The 5,242-nt window shown below is 34.6% G+C and overlaps 1 long non-coding RNA gene across 2 annotated transcripts; it reads right to left on the bottom strand.

The window, feature by feature from the left end:
• Positions 1-349: 349 nt before the first annotated feature.
• LOC114023138 lies at positions 350-5,226 on the bottom strand. Of its 2 annotated transcripts, none has more exons than XR_003566752.1 (6): positions 5,126-5,226; positions 4,797-4,970; positions 3,342-3,478; positions 1,413-1,459; positions 560-667; positions 350-424 (listed from the first exon to the last, which is right to left on the bottom strand). It is a non-coding gene; the product is annotated as an uncharacterized LOC114023138 (long non-coding RNA). The 2 variants fall into 2 exon arrangements; XR_003566753.1 differs by having other exon boundaries at positions 4,797-4,941.
• Between the last annotated feature and the right edge of the window lie 16 nt (positions 5,227-5,242).

Below are 5,242 nucleotides of genomic sequence, written 5' to 3'. Positions count from 1 at the left end.
ATGGTTGTGAAGCACGCAAAATAAAGGATGTGAGAACACTGAAAAAAAAGTGAAAAGTGCTGTAAGCGTAAAAGCATTATTAGCCTTAGCATATAAAATCTCCTTTTGGTGAGATTGTACAGAGATCATATATGCTTCATCTGAGATCTGGCTGCTTGAAATTTGTGGCTGAAATCATTAACGGTCTACACCAGTCCCCGTCACAGCATCATTTAAGTAAAATGAGGTCTTTAGAACCCCAGCTGTAGATGCGACAATGACTGACTCAACAACAGGCCATTAGAAGCTTCACTTCCCTTTCCTACCCCAGTACGATTCCTTCAAATCACAAAACAAAATGGAAATTTACCTTCAGCCTACGGATTTGAATATCTGAGAACTTCCTCACTCCATTGACTGAAGGCACCAAACAATTAAAGAGAGCCTTGAAGAAAAGAAGAAATAGGTCTTTTAAAGGCAAAAGCATCATCTTATGCATATTATCACCACCAAGAGCCATATAAACAATACTTCAAATTCAGGTGATCTTTAGTTTTATTTTCTAAATATTCTACCGTACCTTGTCTGTCTGTGTCAGTTCGTGGAATATGTGGGCATCGATAGCAGCAGCAACCAAATTATTAGCTGCAGTAATGGCATGGATGTCACCAGTGAGATGGAGGTTGAACTAAAAAAAAAAATTTTTTTTCTTCACATCAATTTTCCAACTTCCCATTATTTCTAAACACGCAGTCTGTGGCAACTGAACCAACTACTATGCTAAAGTCAGTAGAATAGTAACAGATCATAGTTACTGGGAAAATACTCCATACAACTTGTGAAAATGAAAAAAAAAAATTACCAATAATCTACCCACATAAAGAACCCCTCCCAAACATGGTCAATGTGGCATTTCCTAAATAACATGGTCCAGAACTCAGAAAAGACATTTGCTGTTAGGGTAAGCTACAGGAACATTTAAAAAATTCAACTGTATTTGTCTTTCATGTCCCATAAGTGAGTAATAAAGTTCTGTTGTTAGCATTTCACTAGGTAGTTATATTTCAACACAACTCATGTATATTTAAGAACTAGTTTACTCTTTGCTTGAGACACAACATTTTAAAATTCTCTGAGTGTTGATATCTTCTTATATTTTATAAATATATATAAAGGTCTCCTTCCCAATCTCATGATCCAGTTCATTCACTGGCTTAGAAACTTTTAAAAATTAATGTTTAGGCAAAAGACATCCTTAACCCTTAAAGGCCACGCATATGAATGAAATAAGTTTGCAACAAGTTGACAAATTAAGAAGTGTTTCCTTTCAAGAAGTTTTGCTGAGTAGCAAATTGCTCACATACTAACAGAAAGAGATTACCTGCCAAATAAAAAAGCTTCAGTTTTAGAAAACCAAGAAAAATGAAAATTACCTCTTCCATTGGAACAACCTGAGAATAGCCCCCTCCTGCAGCTCCACCTAGAAGTCAGGTCAAAAATAAGCGTATCTAATCAGCAGCTATACTGAAATTTCTCTTAAAAATTAAAAAAAAAAAAAAAGAAGAAGAAATTGAAACTTCTTATCAATTAAGACAGCTGGCTATATATTTTTGGCAATGATTTGGACAAATCTGTTCATGATTATATCTGCTTTCCATTTATGAATATTAAAATAAAGCCCTTTATCTTTATAAAAAGTAAAAATAATATTAGCATTGGAAATACGTTCCCCAATGGCACCAATTTTGAGAAAAAACTAAATAAGCCCTAATAAAAAAATCAAGCATTCAGTTAAGAGTTCCTTAATTATTTGGTCCTCAGTTTCTTCAATTGTAAAATTAGTATCTTAGAGTAGATGTTCTCCAAGTTCCCTTTTAGTGCTAATATTCTTCAATTAGATTAAACAATTCCACAAGAAAATGAACTAATGTTTTTTTTCCCCTTAAAAAGGAACTGGTATGAAGTAAAGACAGCAGAACTTACAAAAAGAAAATTCATTCAAAAATACAAGGGCAAATGGACAGAGACAATGGAAGAAGATCCCTTCCACTGGGAAGGAATAATCATTAAGCTGTCAGGGCCAAATGCTTGCTGAAGAAATTTTTAAAAATATAAAGGAGACAAGGAATTATATAAAAGATTTGGAAAGTCATTCACTCAAAGTGGTTAAAATTTTAAAAATAGTAGTATCACAAATGCCATAATGATGTTGGAAAGGGATACAGAAACATAGAGAAAACACCTCTCTAAATATGCTGACATAGGAAGCTCTTTCATGAAATGTTACTACTGCTATATTTTTGCTTAGATCCAAAGGTCTCTCAGTTGTAAACATGGATCAATAAGAAAGACAAACTATTGTGACATACTAAGGATTTAGCCTAAGAAGGGATATCTGAGCTAGAGCAGTCATTAATCACTGAAAAGATGACAAATGAGTCTGAGAAATCAAATAGGAAGGTGCAAGGCTTAAAAAGAAGAGAACAAAATTTTCTAGTTATGTTAGCTGATGCTTTTAAGGAAAGGTTAAGATGAGGTAAAGGCAGAATTGAAAGGTAAATAAACTAATAAAAAATGTTTAAGAGATGAAGCTAAGAAGAGCATTGAGTAGTGTTAATGAGAATTGCTACATTAAACAGATTGTCATACAAGCAAAGATAAATTATATTAGTAATTAACAAGAGTTGTATTAGAAGCCAATTAAAAGCTGAAAGTAAAAGGTTCTGCTCTTATAATTATAATTGGAAGTATATGGCAATTATGTTGAGAGAAGTTTTTAAGAAAAGTGTACAAATCCTGCTTAGAGCTCATTTTCATTCATTAGAGATAAGTAACAACTAACTAAGACAGAAGGATGTAGTAGAAAGATAAATGGACTTGGGACTGGGGGACCACAGTTCAAATGACTGTTCGGATACTTTTAACCATTTGACCATGGACAAATGCCTGAATTTCAGTTTCCTTATCTATAAAATGGAGAAAATAATATTACCCATCTCACACAAGTGCAATTAGGAAAGTATTTTGTAACACCTCAGTTACACATAGGTATATAAAATGAGTGTCATGTCGTTGAGCAATAAGTTATCACTTCCTATAAACAGAATTCCAGAGGATCCTTTTGTAGTACTGACCGCAACAGCAGGCAAGGAATAGGACTAATCCTGTTAAAGATCTGACAAGAACCCTCACCCAAACTACATCTGGAGCAGGTTAATAATCATACTACATTGGAACTCCTATAACCATCAGAAGATACCTGGCCTAGCCAGAATCTAAGCGTTCTACTGCAGGGAACAAAAATCCAATCAAATGAAATGAGAAGGTTCTCACTGACCATAGGATCAAAGACCAACGAATACCTTTTATTCCAAAGGTTGGGCCCTGAGATGGTTGTCAAACACAAGCAAAAACATTCTGGTGAAGATGTGCTCCCAGAGCTTGAACCAGCCCTAGTGTGGTTGTACTCTTTCCTTCTCCCAGAGGTGTAGGGGTTATTCTTTAATATAAAAGTGAAAAAACGAGGAAAAAAAAAACCAACAACAAAAGAAATCAATTTATTTACAGTACTTGGATTTCATTGAATTTTTTACTGAAACTTTAATAATTGTTTTGGTACAAGAAATACGGAATAAAAGGTGTAAAGAATAAAACCGACACAGAGACCTTACCCCACTGTCATCATGAAATAATTCCACCATTTAAAAAAAATCTGAGAAAGAAATGCCTAAGATGGCATCATTTCCATTTTCCATTTAGGGATCTGATACAGTTCCTAAAACTATGAAACTAAATCAATGTCCTACTTTGCTTCCACCCTTCACTAAGTAGCCACTACACTATTTGGGGACAACAGAAACCACAGTCATTGGTCTATCTGTTAGTACAGGAAATTGGTTGAGCCTCAAATTAGATAAAGATCACCATTTTTCCATTTAACCTCTATGTTCCTCTTACTAAAGTAGAATGGAAAAAGCATTGAACTGAAGTTGAGAAACCTACATTCTAGTCCCCACTTCATCTCCTTAGAGATAGTTCACTATCTATAAAATGAGGGCAGACGAATTAACTTGAAAAATAAACCATCTCTTCCTCCATGTCATAGGAGGCTAGGAAATCTGTATGCATTAGAAATGGTAGCAAGAACTATTAGAAACATACCCCAAAGAGATAAGAAATGAAGGAAAAGATTGTTTGTGTGTACAAAAAATATTTAGAGCATCAATTTGAAAACAAAGCCGGGACCTATTAACTGGGAGCTGTACAAATTCTCATGTATGAGTGTAACAGAATATTACTGAGTTGTAAAAAATGACAAGAGGGGCTGATTAAGAGAAATCTGGGAAGATCTGTATGAACTAATGTTGAATGCAGTGAGCAGAACCAGAACAATTTTGACAATGACTATGACAATGTAAAGGACAACAGCTTTGAAAGTTTTAAGGACTCTGAACAACATAAAAATCAATAATGACTCCAAAAGACTGATTATCAAACATGCTTTTTAACTTCTGGCACAGAAGTAATGGATTGTAGGTGAAGAATGAAGCTTATATTTTCAGACATGATTGACGTGTAAATTTCTTTTGCTCATAGTATTTTTTTTACAATGGAAGGGCTTTCATTTGGGAGTGGCAGGGGAGATGCAGGGAAGAGCCGGGAAGAATAAGAATGCTATTAAAACAGAAAAAAAAGGAGTCAATGAAATGTTCATATATGTTGATATTCTACAAAGTTCATAAAAAAAAAGAGGAAAAAATCTATAGTTTGATTTTGAGTTATCAATCAACTTGGTAACATGTATCAGAAAAACATACCCCGTTACGACCACATATTTTCCATCAGGCTGGTGTTTCAGGAGTTCTAAGGTAGACAGCAGAACCTTGGCTTTTGTCTGACCATACATTTCCACTTCTTCAGAGAGCAAGCCAATTTCTTTAGCCAGGTAACCAATGGGCTTTGCTGTGCAAGAACGTGATATTTCAATGTCACTTTAAAGAAATGTGGAGGAAATTTTATGTGGTGCTTCATTCAGTCAATTTAATAATAGACTTCCCCTCAGAGTAAGCTGCTTCTAGAAATACCATACACATATACTAATTACATAATTCAGGATAGGTGGTTCTAATGTCAGCAGTAAAATTACCTTGGAACAGGGGTCTTGAGGCTAAGATGGTTATACTGGATGTTCCATTTTCCTGGTGTACATTTCTCTAGGAAATGCTTTGCACTTTCTACTGTGCTCTAAATAAAAACATACACA

This window comes from Vombatus ursinus, unplaced genomic scaffold (genome assembly GCF_900497805.2).
Source record: "Vombatus ursinus unplaced genomic scaffold, bare-nosed wombat genome assembly UNPS02004377.1, whole genome shotgun sequence".
Lineage (NCBI taxonomy): Eukaryota > Metazoa > Chordata > Mammalia > Diprotodontia > Vombatidae > Vombatus > Vombatus ursinus.
This window is presented reverse-complemented; position numbering and strand designations above follow the sequence as displayed.